The following is a 25063-nucleotide window of genomic DNA, read 5'->3' as shown; positions in this document are numbered from 1 at the left end:
TTAGCGTTGATTTTTAGAGTTGTTCATTGTGTTTGAACTATTGATGTAATGTTAGTTTCAGTGTGTTATAAACTGAACTAGGAGCTAGTCTTCGAGTTAGGGAAACTCAAAGACTTTGGGAACGCATACCTTGGGAGGTGTGTGTAGTTAGGAATTAGAGTTTATAATTCCTAGTTGTTGAGTTATAGGGATTAGAGTTTATAATTCCTATTTGTTGGTTACAAGAGTTTTGTAATCAGTCGTTGTTGAGGCTCAGAGTTATTTACTGAAGTTGGGGTTAAATCCTATAGAGGTGCAGGTGCAGGTCGTGGTTTTTTTAACACCTTTTGAGCCGGGTGTTTTCCACGTAAAAATCCACTATGTTCTTTATTTTTTGTTTTACTGCTTCCGTGGAACACGTCAGGCAACCCGTTCCATCAATAGGCAACAGTTAGGCAAAAATAAGATAATCAATAGGGCACAAATTCTTAACACGGGGCTAGTGCTTTCATGTTTGTTTGCTTGCTGTACATTTTTATTTTCTATTAATATGATGTGCTATGGGTGTGTGGTTCTCTCATTTGTTTTATCCTCAGAGGTACTGAAGTTATGTCATGCTATATCCCATTAATTGAACAACTTATATGTCCAATATAAGTTGGTCTATCATCATTGTCATGTCTATCATCATTGCCTTTATCATTGCCTTTATCTACCTCCCAATAATTCACAAGACATTTCCTCATTATTTAAATTGGAGAATAAAAATAGCATAATAGTAGTCTAAAACCATCAAGCAATCACTAGAAATTACGCGTTTATTAGTTCCCGTGTCCCTTGGTTAATATGGGTTAAGGAAGAGATTGGCATCAACTTTTACAGGTAAGAACAAATCGCATAACGTTCACGTAAGAAGAGTACTGTGTAATTTGTTTTCAGTTATTGTAGAAAGGCTAAACAAGACACAATTAGAAGAGTACTTCAGCATATGATATTAAACAATGCGTCCAACAAAAGATGCACTTACGTTTTCATTTGTCCATGAAGGGACTCCAAAAAATACATATTTCGGATTACGAAAAGCAGCTACCTGTTCAGTTGCTGGAATTTTGTATTCGAGGTGTTATAAAAAGGTTAAATAAAACACACTTTCGACATGTGCATATTAAATGGTTGGATTTGATAAAAGCAGCTTCATGTTCATTCTGTGTTGTATCTCTGTTATTATAGCTTGTTTCATGTTCTATGATGTCTTTGTTTACTGTTATTGTGTCCTGAGTAGGGTGTCTATAGGAAATGACTTCTCTACTTCTTCGGAGATAGTGGGTATGGACTGTGTACATTATACCCTCCCCAGATTCCACTATGCAGGAATATACTGGGTTTGTTTTGTTGTATGATGTGCTATGTACTTTGGATATCCCTATTGTATTTAGGATATTGTACGTCTTTATTTTCTTTTAATATGATGTGCTATGTACTTTCTGCTCACCAAGTATATGACCTTTTGATAGGAGGTTGTGGAGGATACGGTTACATTAGTAGGTTAGTAGGTAGTGGTAGTAGAGTGTGGTTTTGCGTATCCTTCCTTATTAGTTGTCGTAGCATTACTTGAATGCATTTGTTGTTGATATCGCTCATTGAGTTCTTATGGGAGACTCCTTTAATCCTTCCCTTGGGACAAAGTCTATGGTCACAACTGCTATCACTACCAAAAATGAATCTAAACAACACATCCTTTCTTCTGGCTCGAACTCTTGCAAATGTAAGACAGATTGATCTGATAAAATATGGGAAGCAGAGAAGGGGAAGTGGTAATCAGTTAGTTTTGTTTCTGGTTAAAGTTGCTGCCTTGAAGGCTGTGCGGAGGATTTCAAGGTCCAAATGTCCATTGGTATGGTCTGGCCGGCAAGCTCTGCAAGTTGTGTGCTACCCCCTATTAAATGGATTCAAAACAAAGGTGGAATCCATTTAGGGTTCTGGTTGAAGGCATGTAGGTTAGTATGCAGTTGTAAAATTCAAATGAACTAGTGTTGAGTCTCGTGAACTCCTCTAGGTGCATACAGTTATTTTGGAAACTGTTGTACTTGCCTGTGTCAATGGGTACATCAATTTTGCATAATTGAGAAAGAAGTATATGATTATGATCTTCTCGTGAACTCCTCTAGGTGCATACAATCATTCTGGAAAATGTTGTCTTGCCTGTGTCAATGTGTGCATCAATTTTGCATAGTTGTGAAAGAAGTATATGATCCTAATTCCTATATCATCTGATATAAGGGGATTATCTAGTGCTGCTGCTTTTCATTTGTGGGTTTATACACAGAGACGAGAGAAACAACATAAGACAAAGTAGAGTTATGCTTGTATAAAGTTTTACATATTAAATCCACTTAATTTATGATTATAATCAAAGAAGCCCACGGAGCGGTGCCAGTTAGTGCTTCGCTCCTTCCGCTAAGACTGCTGTGTTGTTTTTTTGAACGGGAATATTTTATAGATATATGTTGGTCTATTTTATAGGTTCCATTAGCTTCAAAACAAGGATGAACTTAGCATAAATGTATTCTGCTATGGAATGTTGACTGTTGCATATTACAGGTAGCAGTACTCTTTTTGTAAGATAATACTATAGCCAATTGGAAAGCTAATTTAGTACTTAAAATTGTCCTTTGAGGCCCTTCTATGTATTAAGGATCAATTGAATATAATTGATAAAGAACAGAGGCATATCTAGTGAGAAATATATTCTTTTTCTGTTTCTATCACGCATCAGTATATTTGTGAGAGAGTTTAAATAATACTTAACTTACCTTTTGTTCAGTGCATGCATCCCAGCGACCATGTAGTTGGTTCCCTCCCAAGTAAAGAGAATGCAAAGATATTTTTTCCGGTTCCTGAGAGAGTTCAATGTAACAGACGGCTATTTCTTTTCCTTGTTATTCAATCCATGAACCCATTTTAAAGTGATCCTAATCCTTGTGAAGTTGAACTACAACTCTCACTTGATGTTTCTATAGTAAGAGCATGAGCGTAAAACATACCTGTGTTGTGTATGTAAAAGCTTCTGTACAAGCAGAATGAATATATTACATCTTTATGTAGCCTCCCAGTCTTGTCTAAGTTTTTAGTTTTTTTTTTTTACATTCCCTTTTGTAACAAATGTCTGAAATTGTAATTGTAACACCATAGAAATTATTAAGTGGATAACTAATACATATATACAGCTACAGGCGATTTTTTTCTTGCTTCCTTATGTTGGAAATAGAAATAGCTATCATATGTTACTGATTTACTTGGGTATATACATATAATATGCTAGAACCTCTTTCCAGCTTTTAGGACGATACAAGGGATTTAGCGTGTGATGTCTTAAGTTACATGTTTCTTTTTCAATTGCTTCTGGATTTATTTCTATAAACCATTGTTGGATTTATCCCTAGACATATAAGCAACCAACCCAACTCAGAGCAAGGTTTTGAGACTGAATTGGTAAGTTGATGAGTTGTACGACTTTCATGCTCTTGGAGGGTTAGCAATGAAGTCTCCTAAAGTCTGTCTTCCACTAGTTCCGCAAGTTGGTTGCATCTGCTCAACAAAGAACTGGAAAAGCAAGGAATTTTCTTACCAGAGAGGTATCTTTTTTATGAAAACAAACTATAACGGAACATTACTTATACTAAATTATGAATTGGATGTTCAAGAACAAGAATGGTGCCACCACATAACTAACTCTAAATTAGTGTCAAGGCTACCAGTTCAACTATAAGGATGTTTGAAGACCTAACAGGAAATGGAGAGAGGCTGTGCTCAAGCTTCTCTAGGTACTGTTGAGCATTATTGTCTATGATAATAATAAAGCATCAACACCCTAGAATGACTACTTGGTCTCTCTTGATGTCCAACCAATACCTATAAGCTATACTTATAACCTATTTAAAAATACCAGAGCTCACATTCTAACTATACTCCACTTTCCTCTTCATTTTTAGCCAGTTATCTCTTATTCTTACCTAGTTTTATGTTTCTCGTATGAAAATTCTTAAAAATCCAAATCTGTTTTTTCCTTTGATATCTAATTTGATTATTTTGTAATATGTAATTAAAGTGAGTAATTTTTCATTAATAACCAAGAAATTACAGGATCAAGATGAAACGATTGAAGATTGAAAATGAGGACGGATCAACCGGAAAGAGTACTATGTATACATTTGTCACACCTTGAATAAAGATAGAACATATTTCTTTCTATATTTTGCAGGCTCAAATAGAAGAAATTGTGAATGCAGAGCCATCTTTATCTAGCATAGAGATTGTTGAAAAGTGTTTTGGACCTCAAAATCGTAGCCATGTTGTTGCCTTTGGGGGTGAGTAAAGGCGAAAGACTTAAAATGTGGTACTTCTTAAAATCTTTTCTTTATCTGTTAAATGTTTCTCCAAAGTTTTACATAAAACTCGCTTAGGTACCTGCATCAGATATTTTGTAGAATACACAGCTTCAAGTAGAATATATATTACACACACAACATCTCTTCAAGTAGATCATATATTACACACACAACACAGCTTCAAGCAAAATATATATATATATATATATATATATATATTACACAGCAACTTGATCTAATAAATCAGCATGGTTTCTAAGGAAACAAAACCAATCTGTGCACTTAACTTCCATGTTTGGAGAAGCTTGAAGTTACTACCTGGGGCGGGGTGTAATCTGATACTAATAAAAAGACTTCCTCACCAATATTTTAGCCAAAATTACGAGTATTTCCAACAATGCCAGTTTCAAGTATTCCTGTTTTACATACTTCACTTCAGAACCAATGTGGATTCCTATTTTACATACTCCACTTCCTGAATCACATCAAGGTTGGCTGCTCATCCCTTCCCACGTTCACAGTTATTGGTTTAACTAATGTATTTCGTGCAAAATTCTGGATCTTTGTCGGTATTGTAGCAGAAAATAGAAGACACCTCCTTAATATCATCTTTAAAATCGAGATCTACCAATCTGTCTACTTCATCCAGTGTAAAGTATCTACAAAAAATCAACACTATGGTAGGCACACAAACTTGGAAGACATACATTTAATTTTATTCGTTTTCAAAACCTCATGGCCTAACGTTTCAATTGTCCTAGATTTCTTTCTTTTCTAGTTTTGTTTCGACATTTGCTGATGCTCCTTTAGTCCCTATCATTAGGGACAACCTTAATTTAATCAAAATAGACATGGTATGGCTGGGTTGCTTTTATTTCCGAAAGTATTGTATATAGGCTTTCTATGCTTCTTAATGTTTCAGCAGTCTGACAATTGTTATCTTGGTTTTTAGTCTAGCAACTCTGGTTCTCCACTTTTGCTACCATGGTTGTGGCTTAACAATCATGAAGCTGGAATAAGACAGAACTGACTGTCTTTCCCTCTTTTCTATTTGTATGTGTTGTCTGTGCATATTAGATGGGTTTGGCCTTTTTTTTGGTTCTAATAAGTAGAGTTAATTACTTTATTCTCTACTCAATTATTAGAGTTTGGCATATATAGGCTGACTCTATATACTCATTCAACAAAAACTTTTTGAACTATAAATGGTTAATGCAGCTTTAAGCTTTCCTAATAATTTTTTATTTTTATTTTGTAGCAGCGTTCATTGATCTTTCAAGATAACATTTAGATTACTTTTGGGGTTAGAGGTTAAATTAATTCTAGTGTAAACTTTACATATAGATTATTTTATTGTAACATTAGTTATTTATCATTTTTTTTTTAAATTTTACACTTACAGATTCTGAAGATTATTGAAGGCAAATGAAGATGCAAGCTTTGAAGATGCACAAACTCATTATTATTTTTCTATGTATGCAAATGTTATGAAAAATTTGATATTATATACTCTAGCTCGATCGGAATGGTAATTAAGTTTTTTGTGAAACAAATATTGAAACTATTTAATATCATGGGATGTTAACTAAATATTTTGATCTATAATTATATCATGCTTTTGTATCGAGATTCTCGATAGCAATTTGATATTTATTTTATGAAATTTATTATTTTGTGATTTAGGCTCATTTGTGGTCAATTAGAGACTAGAAATATTGCTCATCTTTAAATGTGTATCTAAGACTAGAGATGTTGCTCATCCTTAAAGGTTGATCTAGGACCAGGATGTTGCTCGTCCTAACAAATAATTAGGACCAAATATTTCTCATCCCTAAAGGATAATTTTGGACCAATTAACCGTTGGTCCTAATAGATAATTTAGGACCAAATATTTCTCATCCCTAAAGTATAATTTAGGACCAGTTAACCATTGGTCAAAAATGAGATTAACGACCAAGTAATTAGCCTATTTGGGACAAGATATACCGTCGCTAAAAGATAACTACAACCAGGTAGTTAGACTATTTGAGACAAGATATACGGTCGCTAAAATATAATTACGACCAAGTTGTTAGTCTATTTAGGACAAGATATACCATCGCTAAAATTTAATTGTGACCGAATTAGTTGTCGTCTCAAAATATTTTTAAGGACCAACTTATTAGAGTCGTCATAGTTGATCATTAGCGGTGGAGCCTGTTGGGATGGGAGGTAACCCAATTTTTTCTGTCCTAACTGATCAATTGGGACAAGATATTGACTTTCTGAGACCATATTTCCCTTCCTAATAGGCAATTTTTCTTCTAGTGAAGGCTAGAAATTCAGGCGGCTCTTTGATTCTCTTTGTCTTCATTCTTCCAAAATTAATCCTACCAAGTTTGTCAAGCACGAAATGTCCTCTTGTTTCTTCTGGTAACTGCTGGAAGGTAAAGTAGTGTTGAGAAGTATCATAATTCTGACTGATTTTAAACAGAGAATCGGCTACATATTTCGCTTCTCGATATGTATGCCTGCAAATAACCTCCTCCAGCCATTCCATGATTCCTTTGATGTTATCAAGATAAGTTTAAAGTTTCCAAGGAGCTGTAGCATGTTGCTTGATGCCTTTAATAATGAGTTCAGAATCGACTTCTAAAATAACCTCCGTATAACCATTTTACAAACACCAATTGAGACTAATACTAGCTGCTTTTATTTCGGCTTTATTGTTAGTACCGAACCCAAGAGGGATGGCATATGCAAAAATAAGATTTCCATGATAATCTCTCAGCACACCCCCGACTCCAATTCTGTTGGGGTTGTCAAGCGCACTACCATCTGTATTCCACTTCACCACATAATTAGTAGGCTTGACCAAATGAACCTCTTGTACCCTAGTTATCTGGTAGCACCCCCCCCCCCCCCCCCAAAAAAAAAGAAAAAAAATATCATCATGTCTTAGCAGTTTTGGGACCAAGAGATGTAGGGAAAATTTGTGATTAATGGCAAGGAAATATTCTTTAAAATCGGAAATTTCACTCTAGACAAGTTTGACGTCTTGCCTCCATATTTCACTGCACATCTATTCTTCCATAAATTCCAACAAATGAAAATAGGGATAGCCTGGAGAACTTGCTTATGAGCTTCATTTTTATACCCAAGAATCCACCATCTCATTATCAGATTTCTAAGGGGTGTTGTGGTGTGATTAACCCCCAAGGAGTTAGAGAAAAATTGCTAGATATTTCTTGAAAAATGACAATTAACCATAATATGCTCAACTGTATCAGGTCCTGGATTATAACAACAATGGCAATCTGATGGCTCATGTCCGAAAGAAGTCAACTTCTCAGAAGTAGGTAATTTTCCTTTTAGTGCTCTCCTTTAAAGAAAAGCGTACTTAAAAGGAACATACTTGTGCCAAGTATACTTTTTTGTCATAGTCTTACCTCTGTGAGGTCTTATAAGTTCCGAGGCTAATGAAACAGTGAAATTACCACTAGTAGTAGGCTCCTAAATAGGCCGGTCAGCAACCCCTTCATGAAAGTGAAATTGAGTTTCCATGATCTGATGAACTATAACAAGAGGTAGCAGATGATTGAGTCTTTCAATATACCATTCACCTTGCACCCATAACTGATTGACCTTGATGTTATTAGATATAATAGGCTAACCACTGTAATAATAAAGAGGACCGACACCTAACCAATCATCCAACCAAAAAGAACAAGTATAGAAATTCAATTTCCAGTGAATATAGTTTTCAACAATTTGTTTGTTGTGCATCATGTGCTTCCAAACCAGTGAGTTACCAGTACTCCATTTCTTGATACCTAGAGAAAGTCACGCCACAAGGTATCTTTAGATCTAAAACTCCACCACTTCTTAAATTGAAGAGCGACACAAACATCTTTGAGATGTATAGTACCAATACCCTCTTCTTCTGTAAGATAACTGAGATTTCTCCACGAAGAGCAATGGTATTTCTTCTTGTTATCAGATAACCACCAAAAGAAATCAATAAATAAGATCAAAATTTGCTTACAAGTGGTTCGTGTAGGAACTACTACCGAGAGAATGTGAATAGGAAGAGACTGGAGCACATACTTAATAAGAGTTGCTCTACCCCCGTAACTGAGGATTTTAGTTTGCCAACCACTAACTTTTGCCACTACTTTACAAAACAAACCAGAGTAGTTGATGATTCTTTGTTTGCCTATGTAAATGGGGCATCCCAGGTAAGTAATAGGACTCATCTTCTGCTTGAAACCAGTTTCTTGCTTGATTCTATTGATGGTACTAGGAAAGGCACTTGAGTGAAGCGTGAAGTGACTTTTGTCTTTGCTAATAAGCTGACCAGAAGCCTAATCATAATTAGTAAGAACCTGCATAATAAGTCTCAGAGTAGATCTTTTCTCGGATGTGAAGATTATCACATCATCAACAAAACTCAGATGATTAACTTGAGGACCCTTTTGCTCTATAGTAAAACCATGATACAAATGATAGTGATGTAAATTGTTCAACATTCTTGAAAGAACCTCTGCACCCAAGATGAAAAGAGCGGGAGAAAGTAGATCACCTTGCTTTAAGCCTCTAGTAGAATGAAAGATACCATGTCTAGACCCATTAACAATCACGGAATACCAATTATTGGACAAAGTTCTCCATATCATATCAATAATACCTTCTTTGAAGCCCTGGAGAACTAGATAGATAAACCACCAAGAAACTCTGTCGTAAGACTTTGCCATGTCTGATTTAATCACAACATTCCCACCTTCATTAGTCTTCTTGATACTATGGATGATCTCTTGAGCAAGCATAATATTCTTCAAAATATTCCTGCCCTCCACGAATCCTGATTGGTTGGGAGAAATCAAATAGGGAAGAATTGGTGCTAGTCTGAGACTAATCAGCCTGGAAATGATTTTATTAGTGAAATTACTCAAGCTTATGGGTCTAAATTCTAAAAATTTATTAGGATGATCTACTTTTGGGAATAAGACCAAACAAGCATGAGAAAAATATTTAGGCATAATGTGACCACAAAAGAAAGCTTGAACCACTTTTAAGAGGTCATGTTTAATAATATGCCAACAGGTTTGAAATAATTTGCCAGTCATGCCGTCAGGACCTGCGGCAGAATGAGTACTCATTAAGAAAACAACAGTTTTAAGCTCATCAAGAGTAAGATCTTCATATAGAATGTTGTTCTATTCGGCAGTGACCATTATGGGAATGCAATTGAGATAGTCTTCAGGTATCACTTCCTCTTTACTGGTGAAAATGTCTTGAAAATGTTCACAGGCAGCTGTAATAATTTCACCTTCACCTTGTACCCAATTTCCTTCTTCATTCTTAATTCTATGGATAAATAACTTCCTTTTTCCTACCTCTGATTAAGGCATGAAAATATCTAGAATTAGCATCTCCATCCTTGATCCAATGTGATTGAGCCTTTTTCTTGAAAATTAACTCTTCTAGCTTCAGAAATCTGATATATTCAGCATTCAAATAGTGCAAATTAATCCTGTTCTCATCAGTGCTGTTATGAATTAGCTCTTCTTCAGCAGTTCTAACCTTATCTATATACTCTTTCACTTTAGCATAAATATCACCAAATTTATTCTTGGACCAGTGACTAAGAGTGTTGGTTAGTCTTTTCATTTTTTGATGAAAAATTCACATAGGATCACCCTCACAAAGCCTGCTCCAGTAGTTCTCAACTATTTTCAGGAAAGATTTGTTATCAACCCAGTAGTTTAAGAACTTAAAGTATTTAATATTATTCTCATGTCTTTCTTGTATTTGTAAAAAAATAGGACAATGATCAGAACCCATAGAAAAAAGATGAGTGTTGGTAGTAAGGGACATTTTTTTCAGCCAAGCATCAGTGACTAAGGCTCTATCCAACCTCTTCTACATTCTGACATTGATCCCTCTTAAGTTAGACCAGGTAAAGCTCTAACCACTGAAACCAATATCTATCAGACCACAAGCTTCAATAACCCCAAAAAAATCAAAACTCTTTCTCATGTCGTAAGGAACACCCCCAACTATTCATCAATAAAAGTAATCATGTTAAAATCACCTACAGCACACCAAGGCATATGAAAAGAAAAAATGTATCATCCTATCCCAAAGTTTCTCAAACTATCTTAGCATTTGGCATACACAAAGGTCATCATATATGATTGACTCAACCCCACATGATTGATAACACAAGTGATTTGTTGCTCATCAAATTCTACAATATCACAGTTGATGTCATGAGTCCAAATCTATATTTTCCATTAGCATTGCAGGCTGCCTTGTCCATGTTTAATTAAATATGTAGACTTACTTCAATAACAAAAGGGCACCCTTGCCACTTATAAGGTTGCTTTTCTATTCCTTAGGGGACATTATGTCCTACATGTAAGCTTAATTCTTATGTAAATTGTTAGAATGTTAGCTCACTGATTTAGGTATTATATTAGGAAATATCAAGTATAATTACTATTTACCTGAACCATTATCTTCTACTATACCCCTGGCTATCCTAGGCACCTCTGCGTACCTTACTACACCTAGCCTTTAATTCATTTCCATCTTAACTTAGTTCAAACAATAATATTTTAAACTTTATAAGCAACACAATATTACCAAGATATACATAAAAATTCTCATACAGTAATATTAAAATACTACCTTCGAGATTGATATAAAGAAACCCACATAGGTTATTAACCAACCCAAGATATTTGAAGGACACAATCTATAGAAGTCACTATTGCAGCTAACAATTACAAAATAAGAGATGACTTTGCAAAAATGCTAGAACTTGGCCTAGTTTGAGTTTGCATACAATAGGAAGAACCTGGATGACTCTTTACTAAGGGTGAATCACAAATAACCCCTCCTGGCCAAGATTTATGGCACAACTTGGATAAAGGAAATGTAACAAACCTTACATGTCCCTTTGGTTTCTGCTTGTAAAATGTGGTGTGCAACACATTTATAAATAAGACTATACTAGACATGTCTTGCAGATTCCCTAAGATACAGTGTTGCTCTGATCCAAGTTTGTAACACCCCAACTTAGGGATGCGACTGACATCTAATGCCAACTTAGACCTGAGCCGAACCTTCTTGGATAATTATGCTGCTAACATTATACCAGAAACCAAATTAATAAAACAAAAAATATACCTCCACTTAAAAATAAGCCTTTGGCCGGCAGCCCCCATGTCGACATAATATGTAATAAAATCAATTAATTTTAGCAATTCATATACGGACAAAAATAAATTCCTTGTAGGCTATTGAGGCCACCATGATAAATATGAATATGTAAGCTAAACAGATACAAATATGTGATTAGGGCTGATGAGTTGCTATGCTTAAAGGATAAGGCAAAAAGGACAACATAACCAATGATGTATATCTGTACAGTCTAAAGTATACAAGCCTCTAAGAGTAATAAACTTGGCCAGGATAAGACCCTAACCTACCCAAAAACTATCTACAACAAAAATAAACAAACCTCAAAACTCTGGCAACTCTGGAAGATAGGAGCTAGCCAATCCATTAGAACTCAACCGTGCTACTAGAAAGGCCTATATGGTCGTCTTTTGGGACCTGCAGGAATGAATACAGCGCTTCCAAGCTTGGGACACCAGTATTAAATAATGTACTGAGTATGCAACATGAATCATAACTGAGCAGGTATTATAAAGTACTGAATGCAGGAATGTACAAGAGGTCAAAGACAATATGAGCATGCTTATCGACTCTTAAATCTATAAATTATCGAGCCAATATCATGAAGTGTTATAAATACTTTAATGAAGAGTAATAAGTTATCAGGAATATACTTATTTGTTCATGGATCAAACTTTAAAATCATAACTAAATCAGAAGTCAATTTAACTAAAATAAGCTAATTGATATTATAACACACCAAATTTACTTGAGAAGAAAAGTTCGGAGTAATCACAATAAGACTAACAACTCCTAACACAAATCATTTATAAATAATCAAACAACAACTTGAACAAGCATCCATAAGCTTGGCAGGTTCAAAAAATAATCAATGCAACCTACTTGGGTCCCTATAAGCCCACCAGGTACATAATCAATCTACATACTTCGACTGACACCCACTTGGTGTGTGGCCATATGAAACTAGCTAACCCGTAAGTTCTGTATACCTATCTAAACCTGAAAGCAACAATATATCTGTGTAGCCTCAATGGAAAATATATATATTTATCACCTCAAAGGAAATTGTATATTTGTGCTAGAGCACACAAGGTTCCTGTATCTATATCTAAGCACACAACGCTTATGTATCTGTATTTGAGTACATAAAGCTCTTGTATACATTTAGCCCATAGGCTCTGAATAACTGCTTATCTCGAGGGATCTATATCTTCCTAAACTATAGTCTCTGAATAATCAGTTAGCTCAAAGGCTCTATATTTTTCTAACCCACTGTCTTTGAATAACTGCTTACCTCGAAGGCTCTATCTACGAGGCTTTAAATAACTTCTTATCCAAAAGTCTTTATATCTGTCTAGACCATGGGTGCAATGCCTCGAGACTAACCCCTGGATGTCATACAACACTTAGGACTACAACAACCTCAAAGCTAACCCACGGTACCTACTTTACATTAAATCATAATGAATTTACTTAAAATATGAATGAAACTTTTAATTTAATAGTCTGAGTTTATTTGAATAAATAATTCCAGTAATGCAATATGAAATAAAAAACAACTAAAATATATAAATATCTAGAAATAACCACCAAGTCTAGACAAGCTTCTAAACATACCAAAGAGCCACTAAGACAAACCCCATCTGACTCAAAAGGAAAACATGAACATGATCATAACTAAACTACTAGAAGTAAACATAGTCCGAGTCCTTAAAACATGACAACTTACTAACTAATGGAAGGTAGGAATTGGTGATCATGGCTACTCGTGATACTGAGGGAGAAAACTAGAACCTACATCATATTAGGATACAAAGAACATAGAGTATGCGATCAGTACTTTTGGACTATATTGAATATACGGGGATAAATGTAATAAGTAAGACTGATATAGAGCATAAGCTTAAAACATGCATGCTAAGTGTAGGTAGACTCACCATATTTATGGATAAACCCAAAAACTAAAATATCATAAAGCATAAGTAGTAAAGCATAATCTAGTAAAGTTAGTGAATCATTACTCTTAGTTTCTAAAATCAATATTTTTGCAGGAGATTCTTATAACTAACATAAACTATGTGACCAAACATGGAGTTCAAAATATGGTTCACATTGAAGAAGGTTTCTTTATACCTTTCTATTGGGATAGAACTTGACTGGCATAAATTCATGCATGAGCCCATTTGAGTGAAGGGAGACACTCAACTGGTGAAGACCTGTTTAACCTACGATGACATATAGTTTAGGAATTTGGTTTCACTGAACCCCATTCGTTCAGTTCTAAATACCTCTCCCAAAACTATACTAGTGCTCATAATATGTGAAATCAATCATAAAGTAATCATATAAGTTTATAAGTATGAAAATCAATCATGCTTCTATTGCTAATTCATGTTCATAAGTAAATATATGAATTTCATATCATGTCTGAGATCATAATATCAACCTAAAATCATATCTATGTTATAATAGCCTATATTAAGTGATCAGTAGATCAAAATATGATACTAATGCGTAATAACCTTAAAATTTGATATATCATATATCCCATAATCATAGTACTCGAATTTTTTGAGTTAAACCATGGAAAACATGCATGAATTTGAGGATAACTTGAATACACCAACATGGCCATAAGATCTCATAAATAATAATTTAAACATGTTCATGAGTTTAACTATGTCATGAAGAATTGAATTTAAGCTTGAAATCACAATTGGATAAGAACCATAGTTTATGGAAATTCATAGAATGATGTATTAAAAATAAAATTTGGGTAGGAGGATGAAAGGAGACCCTCATTGAATCTCCACATAACTAAAATTATAAATTTCTTGTAAGGAACTTTTACTTTGGAGCCCTTGAAATGGAAATTTTGAATAAACCCTTTCTTTTGGTGTTCTTGAGAATTTAGGAGGAGAGTAATTTATGAAATAGTGTTATGGAATGAGGAAAAACATTTTAGTTTAAGTTATAGGATTATTTAGGACGTAAATGATCATTTTAAACTTGAAAAACCGAAGAAAAATGGGATTTTGTCATCGTCGTGACCACTGGCGTGGCACAGACTTATCACACCAAGCCAGTAGCGTTGGACACCCTTATCACGACAACCATTTGGCTTGGCATGCTGCTATCATAACAGGCTATTGGTTTCACATCTGGGTTGTGCCTTGCCTTTATGGCATGACCTAAACACAAATTTTTACTATTTTGGGATTGAATTTAGCCCTAAAACTCATTCCAAAAATTCTAAAACACTTCATAATAGTCTTATTATCCTTGATAATCATTTTTAAACCTTAAAATCACATTAAAACACATGAGATCTATCAAAATAAAATTGTTGAATTTATGGGGCATAACATTATCTCCCTCTTGGGACTATTCATCCTCAAATGAAGGCCTGAATAAGGAAATTTTTACTTATGTAGGCATTAGGTTAAGGTATAAAACTTATCATGCTAAGTAACTGAAACTAACTTACCCCAAGAACATGAATACAATTAAACTGACTGACCACTCCTGAATTTCATAGAATGGACTGAAATAAGTAAAGATTTTAGTAAGTAAAATATGTTTGGAGGGAATTTCGTACCTAAATATAACTCAGTGCTAGGAGAAAATAAGTGAGGATATCAATTTATTATGTCTGCCTTTGCTTCCCATGTCACTCCCTCAACAAATTGGTTCCTTCATAAGACTTTCACTGAAGCCACTTCCTTATTCCTTAATCTTCAAATTTGGTGATCAAGAATTTCAACTAGGATATCCTCATAGGATAAAATATCTTTCACTTCCATACTTTCTATGGGAACTACTATGGATAGGTCTTTAATATATTTCTTCAATATGGACACATGGAAAAATGGATGAGCAATGACTAATTTTGATGGAAAATCTAGCTCATAAGCAATATGTCTCATACACCTTAAGATTTTCTATGGGTTAATGTATTGGAGATTGAGTTTCCCTTTCTTTACAACTCTCTTCACTCTCTTTATGGGTGAAACTTTCAAAAATACCCAATCACCCACAACAAACTTTAGTTCTCTCCTCCTAACATCTATATATGATTTTTGATGACATTGAGTAGTTGGCAACCTCTCACAAATCAATTGAAAATTCTTTATAACTTTGAAAATAGATTCTGGCCTAATAAAAATAGCCTCACCAACCTCAAAACACCCTATTGGGGATCTACATCTCTACCACATAAAGCCTTGAATGGAGCCATCTGAATAACTGTTATTATAAGCAAAATCAATTAGAGGTAGATTCCCATCCCAGTTACCCTTAAAAGTCAATCACACAAGCTCTCAACATGTCTTTAAAAGTTTGGATAGAATGATCATCCTAGCCATGTATCTGAGGATGGAAAGCAATACTAAGCTTCACCTTCATACCAAGGCCCTTCTGGAATAATTGCCAAAATTAAGAAGTAAACTGAGTACCTCAGTCTGAGATGATGGATAAAAGAATCCCATAGAGTCATACTAACTCACAAAAATACAACTTAGCATAATTTTTAACCGTATCTGAGGTCTTATCTAGCAAGAAATGGGCTGACTTGGTTATTCAATCCACGATGACCCAAATCAAAGTATCGTGATGCCTATTGCGAGGAACTCCATAATAACCTCCCACTAAGTAGGGATGCCAATATACTAAAGCGTACCTCCTGGTATTTGATTCTCAAATTTCACTCACTGACAATTTGAACACTTAGCCACAACATTTACTATGTCTCTCTTCTTACCATTCCACTAGTAGACTTCTGACAAAACACGATATATTTTTGTGGCACTCGGGTGAATTGAATACCTACCTGAAACTATGAGCCTCCACTAAAATTCTATCTCTCAACCCATCAATATTGGGAACACACAAATGACCCTAGTAGTGAACAATACCATCTCCCCATTGGGAGAAAACCTCCACCTTTTGTTGATGGACTGCATCATTAACTGAATAAGTATAGGGTCATTTTTTATTATTTTTCCTTCACCTCTGCTACAAGATAATACTCTAAACCATTTTGAATTATCAACCCACAATCATCTATATCATGCAAATAAACTCCCAATTGAGCTAATCCATGCACCTCTTTAGCCAGTTCCTTTTTTTTTACAGCATAGGCTACACTACTCATGGACAATCTACTCAAAGCATCTACCACCACATTTGATTTACCCAAATGGTAGATAATATTTATGTCATAGTCTTTTAGAAATTCTAACAACCTCATCTGATAAAGATTCAACTCCTTCTAGCTAAACACATTCTGGAAACTTTTGTGGTCTATGAAGACATCAACATGCACTTTATATAAATAATGTATCCAAAATTTTAAGAATAACACAATGGTTGCTAGTTCTAAATTAAGAGTAAGATAATTATTCTCATGCTTCTTAAGTTGTTTGGATGCATAAGCTATCACCCTTTTATTTTGAATTTAAACACACCCTAGCCCAACTTTAGAGGCATCACAGTGAACCATAAATCCATCTAACCCAACTGGCAAAGCTAATACCGGTGTTGAAGTCAATTTATCCTTTATTTCTTGAGAACTTTTTTGTATCAGTCTGACCATTAGAAGATCACCTTCTTTTGTGTTACTTGGTCAATGGTGCAACTATTGAGTAAAACCTTAAAAAAATATCCTGTAATATCAGATTAAACCCAAAAAGCTCTTAATGTTGGATGGAGTAATGAGCCTAGGCCTATACTTCATTATGTCTATCTTTTGAATGTCTACCTGAATTCCTTTACCCAAAATTATATACCCTAAAAAGGTGATGAACTCCAACCAAAATTCACACTTACTAAATTTTGCAAACAACTTGTGATCCTTGAGGGTTTGAAATACTATTCTCAAATGGTCTACATGTTCCTTTTTACTCTGAGAATAGACAAGTATTTCATCAATGAAGAGAATGATGAATATTCCTAAATACTAATTGAAAACCCTATTCATTAAGTCTGTAAAAGCTACAAGAGTATTTGTTAGTCCAAAAGACATAACCACAAATTCAAAGTAACCATATCGTGTTATAAAAATAATCTTTAGAATGTCACATTCTCTAACCTTAAACTGATGATACCCAAACTTGAGATTATTTTCGAGAAATATTGTACACCTTGAAGTTGATTGAATAGGTTATCTATTCTGGGTATAGGGTACTTGTTCTTTATGGTGACCTTGTTTAACTGTCTGTAATCTATACATGTTCTAAAGGTACCATCCTTCTTGAGCATGGACAAAAATGGAGCACACCACAGAGAAATATTAAGTCTGATGAATCCCTATCTAAGAGGTCCTTAAGCTATTCCATTAACTTTTTATGTTCTATCGGAGCCATCTAATAAGGAAGAATAGATATGGGTTGGGTATCTAGAAGAAGATCAATCTCAAATTTAATTTCCCTATCAGGAGATACTCCAGACAGATCCTATGGAAAGACTTCAGGAAACTCATTAACTATATGAACTGGCTGAAGGGTTGAGGTTTTAGACTCGATATCTTTAATCCAAACTAAGTAGTAGATATGCCCTTTAGAGATTAACTTTCTGGCATTATAATTGGAGATAAAATCACCCCTGTGATTCATTGATCTACCTTTCTACTAAAGGACTGACTTATTAGGAAGATTAAATTTAATAATTTGAGTTTGATAATGAACTGAAGCATAACATTAATAAAGAAAATTTATGCCAAGGATGACATTAAAATCAACCATTCTATCAAATCTACTAAGGTGACTTTATGAAGGACCATAGTAGGGCATCTTTTGTAAAAATTATCTAGCAATAACTGACTCAAAAATAGGGTGGAAACTGAGAAAAACTCAGAAGGCTTTTAGGACTAACACTAATATTCACAACAACAAATAGAGTTACAAAGGAGAGATTTGACCCTGATCTAATAATATGTAAACATCAATATAAAAGATGCAAAATATACCAATAACTACGTCTAGGAAGATCTCCTATTCCTAATGGAAGGATAAAGCATAAAATTAATTCTTCTTCTGACTGCCACCAATACCAGATGAAATACCCGACTGATGGTTCGGGCAGCCTAAATAGACTGCTAATGTAGTGGACTGAGTCTGAGGGCTAGAATATCTATTGTCGTGTTTAATCAACAGAAAATGTCTAAACTTATGGTCTGGCTTATGATAACCATAATAGCTATCCCTACCCATTATACACTGTTAGATTATTTTGACCACACTTTTTGTAGGTTGGGTTTATTCGTCCCCTAAAGATGCTACCTTGAGATGTAACACCTCAATTTTCTAAACCGAAATGCTACACGGTGCTCATGACCCCAAAGGACCACAAGCTAACCCATGATTGATATCTGTACCTGTATACTACATTACATATCATCAAATATTGAAACATGAACATGAAAGGCCATAAGGTTCGAACTGAATAAACGTTTGATAACAAAATGTCTGAAAAAGGTATAACAATACCAAAACAAGTCATAAATACTGAAAATAATGAGATCTGAATATCTAATCTAACATCTAAATTGAAAGCCTTTAACTAAACTAAATAAGGAGTTGAAGAAACATGTCTCCAACTAACTTTATCTAGTAACTGAATAGTAAATGTACCAATAATCATATCATCCTCTAATGAGAAGGACTCACTTCAAACTCTGAACACTGGAATGCTACTGCTGATCTAGAGCTCGTGCCTCTGAACCTATGGTGTAACATAAAAGAAAGCACCATAGCACAAATGCATCAGTATGTATGAATGTACTGAGTATACGAGTGAGGTAGGCTAAATACAAAGGGTTTATATACATGAACAATTCTAACTAATATGAATGTGAGAATACATACATGTATAAACAACTGTAACTAAACTCGTGATGATACTGACTACTGAGTCTGAATGCTGACGATATGACTTTACTATTATAGAGGTACTGAATTGATTATTGACTATTTCTGACAGTTGAAATTATGAAGAACTAGTTTGAATGACTGTGTCTAATAGTTCTAAAACTGAATACTGGTAACGTTAGATATGACAACTGATATAGCTGATATAACTGTAATGATCAGACTAATCGATATAACCGATACTGAGCAAATGTATCTGACAGTCTAAGTTCTGATGGAACTATTTGAGTTTCATTCTATTTGGAGTAATTAAATCTGAGATCAGTCCTATATAGCGGGTGATCATGAGTATACTGATAATAAGGATAATTTGACTTAGTCTGAGATCAGTCCTATCTAGTGGTTGATCTTTAAATCTAATGATTCTGATACTGATTAATCATAATTGAGATCAATCTTAGCTAATGGGTGATCTTGAAGTCTATTTACAATGATAAGCATTGACTGTATCTAACAGTATAAATCTATACTACTAAGCTGAGTTGATTATGTCTGCAAGCCCTAATTCTATAACTGAAACTGTGGGATGTGTTCATCTAATAGACATGGCCCAAGCTAAGCTAACTGGGGTCCAATCTCTTCCTTGATTGGAAGGGTGTCAGTACCGCACCACCAGTAAAGACATCTGCTGTGGAGTTAGTCCTAATTTAGCGGGTGACTCTTGGGATCAGTCCTATACATATAAATGTGCTAACGGGTAACCCCTGAGTATGTCAGTCCTATCTAATGGGTGACATCTCGTACCTACACTAGCAACGTAGTTCTAGTACTTAGGGATTTCTTCAAGGGATCTCAATCCTATTCTAGCGGGTGAGCCTCCATCCCTAGGTTCGCTCAGTGATGAATCCTACTTCCATCTAAAAGACATAAAACTGAATAACTGGGATGAACTAAATAACTTAACTGAATTGATTTGCTGAACTGATACTGATTAACTGAACTGAAAATAGTGGTATTATTTAGCGAAGCTAAAACTGAGTTTACTGGATTTTGATGACGGATGGAATATAATGAGTTCTGAGGACTGATTAAAAGAACTGAAGTTATTGAGATTTACTGTGGTTATTGAGGTTACTGAGCACTTAGATTACTGTGAATACTGAACTACTGAGATTACTGAGTTTTTCTAAGTCACATAACTGACTGATTTCTATAGATCATGGCTAGACTAAGAGTATCATGAAAACATGACATGGCTCTAGGCACACAACTATATTTTTTTGGGTACAAGTACCCCCAGGACTCGATGGAAGGAAACTGACACACATGACTAACTTTATCATAAGAGTAGAGTCCATAATCCACAATATCATAAATAAGGGATTTCATACTAAGCATGGTTCTCAACAATCTATTTCATGGGAGGGAATTTCATACCATATGTATATACTTGCATAGCTTTTAATATCATGCTCATTACATATTACAACCACAATCCATAATATCATAACTTGGGGAATTTCATGAAGTACATGGGTATTCTACATTTTGTACATGAGTGGGTTTTGCAAGTAAGCATAGCATAATTCCATAAGACTAGTTCATGAGTAATCCAACAGTGTTCACAAGACACATTATCAACATGGATGACATTGAATCATAGAGGACTATTATGAATCCTTTCCTTGGTCACAATTTAGCTATAATGCATGATTTCTAGTCTCTTAGGTATTTTGTCAAACACCTTACATACACAACTTAGGTATAGGTGTAAATCATACAATTATTCATCATAAATAATCAAAATTACATGTTTTCAACTCATATGATGTCATAGATTCATAATAACACATAAAGATTCTATCTTGGCATCATTCAACACATAAACATGATCAACAATCCATTCATAACATAAAAACCATAATGTATAGTTTTAGAAAAGGATTCTTGAACTTCATGGACAAAAGGAGTCCATGAATGAACACACGCATACCTTATAAAGGAAACCTTGATGATTTTATGGAGAGTTCTTGGATTGGGAAACTTAATTCTTGATTATCTTAGAAAAAGGCTTGAATCTTGCTTTTGAGAGATGAGTTTGATGAAAACCTAATCTTGTAGTTGAGGGTGTAAGAGAGGGGTTTTGAGATACTTAACTGAAGAAAAATGGGAAAAATTATGCCTCTTTAGGGTTATAAGTCATGGAAGGTGAAGAAAATGACTAAAATAACCTTGCAAAAATGCCCTTAAATTGCTGGAAAAATATACTTGACGCCATCCGTGACAGGCCGTCAGGTTCGTGATAGGCCGTCACGAATGGTCGCCACAAAAGGGGTCCAAATTCTTCATTTTTTTCCCGGGGCTGATGACATTGTCATAAATGTCATCAGAATGTGACGACGTCGTCAAAAAGGTCGTTAGAAACATGATAGCCCATCAGAAACGTCGTCACCATTTTCCAGCTTGACATGCTGGAATAAAATGGGAATAACTCTTTTCTCCGATATCGGATATAGGCGAAATTGATATTTTTGAAAAGATAATTCAATTATATATCATTTGATAGGTCATGATATCAAAAATTCCAAGTATAATGAGAGATATGCTCGTTTGAAGTTGACTATACCAATATGCTTCTCAAAAATTCAATCGGTAAGGAATGTTTTGATTCGTCTGATAGCTGGGAGTTATTTGAAGCCTTAATATACATCTAACTTACTCATAAAACTATAAAATAACCATGATGTACTATGCATGAGCTTCGTACATGGCTCTAATATTGGTTTGGATTTTTTGGGGTATTACATGAGATCTAGTGGCCGGTGCTCTACCCTACTACTCCTGCTTATTCATGGGTGTGGGGGCACTTGATGAAGATGGTACGATAGTTAATGAATGGCTCTAAAATTGAGAATAATTCCCCCCATGACTTATGTTGACCAGATTGAAATTATTCGATCTTAGCCTTTATGGTCTCCTTTTCCTTTTCCTTTAGTTTATCAATCTCAATCTGCTGAGCATAGGTCATCAATAGTGAAATATCTATATCCCTAATCAGGATGACTATCCTACACTCCTTGTATACCAAGTCAAACACCTAGTTACAAACTTACTCATGCGAGTATCAAAATTTGATAATAATTTTGGAGCATACTTAGAAAGCTATGTAAATTTAAGAGAGTATTATTTAACATACATTAAACCTTGCTAGAGGTTCATAAAATCCTTCACTTTAGCCTTCCTCATATCACAAGGAAATATTCTATCCAGAAAGGTTATTTGAAATATATTGCAACTCATAGGAGCTGCATTCTCAGCCCTACCTTCCTTCCACATGGTAGTCCAGTCATAAAAAACATCCTTTAGCTGATAGGATGCAAATTCCACACTCTCAACTTCAATGAATTGTATAATATGAGTGATTTCTAAACCTTTACCTGGGGTGTTTAGCTTTGCCGTCCTAACCATCCACGGGCCATATGGGTTCAGCTCGCCCTACTGAAAGGGTACCAGTACGTGTAGCCGCATAACCTGGAAATATCCCAAGGGATGACTAGTACATCCCTCTAATATAAAACATGGCACTCGCACGTGGTCATCAAGGACCCGTCATATCGACAAATATGAGTTTTCGATTTTGGTCCTCCTCGAGACCGCCACCTTTCACGGCTTAACTATATTTACCGCCATTAATGCCCAATTAAAACCATTACCAAACAATCCAATTGTCCATTTATTAACCAAGGATATTTAATAAACCAGTTGTATCGTCATACCACTATAGTAGCAAGCATTATCCATAGTCAAACTATTTACATTAAGGGGACATTCAAGTGCCCTTTCATTATCCGTATTAAACCTCTTGGGAGACGTCTGCGTCTTCTCCACAAGCTTAACTAATTAGCCTTAAGACTGTGTATACCTTATAAAACATTTAAAGCTTTCTAAAATAAGCCAAAAATACAAGAGTTCCATTAAACAAAACAATGCAATAAATATACCTTTAGAAGTATTTTGTCAAACACATTGGGGGCATAATATAATCTAAACCAAATTCCATCACCGTTAAATCATTACCATGCTATCCAATTTTCCAAAACCACCGCTAATGCATGGAAAAGCATAATTAAAACCATAAGAAACCATGATGAAGTATTTAACATCAAAATCCCCAAATCAACAGTTGAAAGCCATAATCATGCAATAGTAAAACCATAAAATCAATCATATAAACCATGCCTTTAATTGAAATTACAATGAGGGAAGATAATCTTGCCTTAAACCAAGAAAATTGATGGAAAGAATTTGCCAAGAAAATCCCCAAAGTAATCCCTTAGTTGAAACCTTAGCTCTTTGCCCAAAAAGCTTTTGAGAGAATTATGATGTGTTTAGGAAGAGTTTTTAAGTGTTTAAGAATACAATAATAGGGTAAATAACCTCCTAAGTATATTAGAAGTTGTGGGTCCTTATTAGGGTAAGTAGGGAAATGTCTAGAATACCACCACTTAAATCCCGCAAAAACCCTACACAGGGTCACGACTGAACCATAAGAGTTGTAACCTCCCATATGATTGGTAACCCATCAATCGTAACCAAGTCTCAACCTTTGATCAGACACCATCTAGTATATGAGTCATCAAACCAACTTGTATCCTTAGCATACAACTCGTACCCATGACCCGTATCCCTACAAAAATGTAATACTAGGAGGATCAAACACTATCCACTTTAAGAGTCACCCATATGACTCATACCCAACTATATGACACTCACCCCTATAATATGTAACATCCCAGATTCTTAACCCCGGATACTACATGGTGCTTATGACCCCGAAGGACCATAATTTAATCCATGATGATATCTGTAATTGGGCACTGAATAATATAATGTAAAATTTGCATAAAACTGGAAAAAACTTACCATAAGGTTCAATACTTAGATAAAACTGAATAAAGTATAATAATACTAAAACTAAAACAACTGTCTGAAAATACTCTAGTCTAAAAAATCCTCTAAACTATCTGAATAAAGAGTTGATGGGATAATCCCCCAACTAACTTCATCTACTGAAATGCTAAATCTAATGTAATAATTAAATCAGGAACATCCTCGAATGATAAGGACTCACTGCTAAGTCTACTACTGCTGTGAGAATCTGAACTGCTATGGGTGCTCTGGATCCCATGCTGCTGAACCTATGGTATAAGATACTATAGTGTAAGAGAAAAGTATGCATCAGTAGGTGAGAATGTACTTGTATACTAGATAAGGTAAAGCTGAATGTAAGGGTTTGCATGCATAAAAAATACTGACTAAATATCATGAAACTACTGAATGAGGATACATGCATAAATGCATGCACTATAACTTAAGTAATGGAAATACTAAATACTTAATTCTACTAACTAGACTTCTGATAACTGAGTCTTTTGATACTTATATTTGATTGATTAAAGATGATATTAGTTTTATCTAGCGGGTGATCTCTGGATTTATGGAACTATCTAACTTCTTCATTGATTCGAGTGACTGTATCTGATAGTCCTAATTTCTGTGATACTAATTTGAGTTCTATTCTGAAGATTGAGACTAAAACTGAGATTGTGGGAAGTAGTCATCTAACTGACATATCCCAAATCTGAA

At 34.8% G+C, this 25063-nt stretch overlaps 1 long non-coding RNA gene across 3 annotated transcripts; it reads left to right on the top strand.

Moving 5' to 3' along the window:
* Window positions 1-598: 598 nt before the first annotated feature.
* Window positions 599-6046, top strand: LOC107858582. 3 transcript variants are annotated; one of them, XR_007052146.1, is made up of 3 exons: window positions 599-3614; window positions 4123-4346; window positions 5770-6046. It is a non-coding gene; the product is annotated as an uncharacterized LOC107858582 (long non-coding RNA). The 3 variants fall into 3 exon arrangements; XR_007052145.1 differs by having other exon boundaries at window positions 599-861; window positions 2503-4346; window positions 5770-6034; XR_001671115.2 differs by having other exon boundaries at window positions 617-3614; window positions 4241-4346; window positions 5770-6012.
* The last annotated feature ends 19017 nt before the right edge of the window (window positions 6047-25063 follow it).

Source organism: Capsicum annuum, chromosome 2 (assembly GCF_002878395.1).
Source record: "Capsicum annuum cultivar UCD-10X-F1 chromosome 2, UCD10Xv1.1, whole genome shotgun sequence".
NCBI classification, from domain to species: Eukaryota; Viridiplantae; Streptophyta; class Magnoliopsida; order Solanales; family Solanaceae; genus Capsicum; species Capsicum annuum.
The sequence above is the reverse complement of the archived record's forward strand: the minus strand, read 5'-3'. Positions and strand labels throughout refer to the sequence as shown.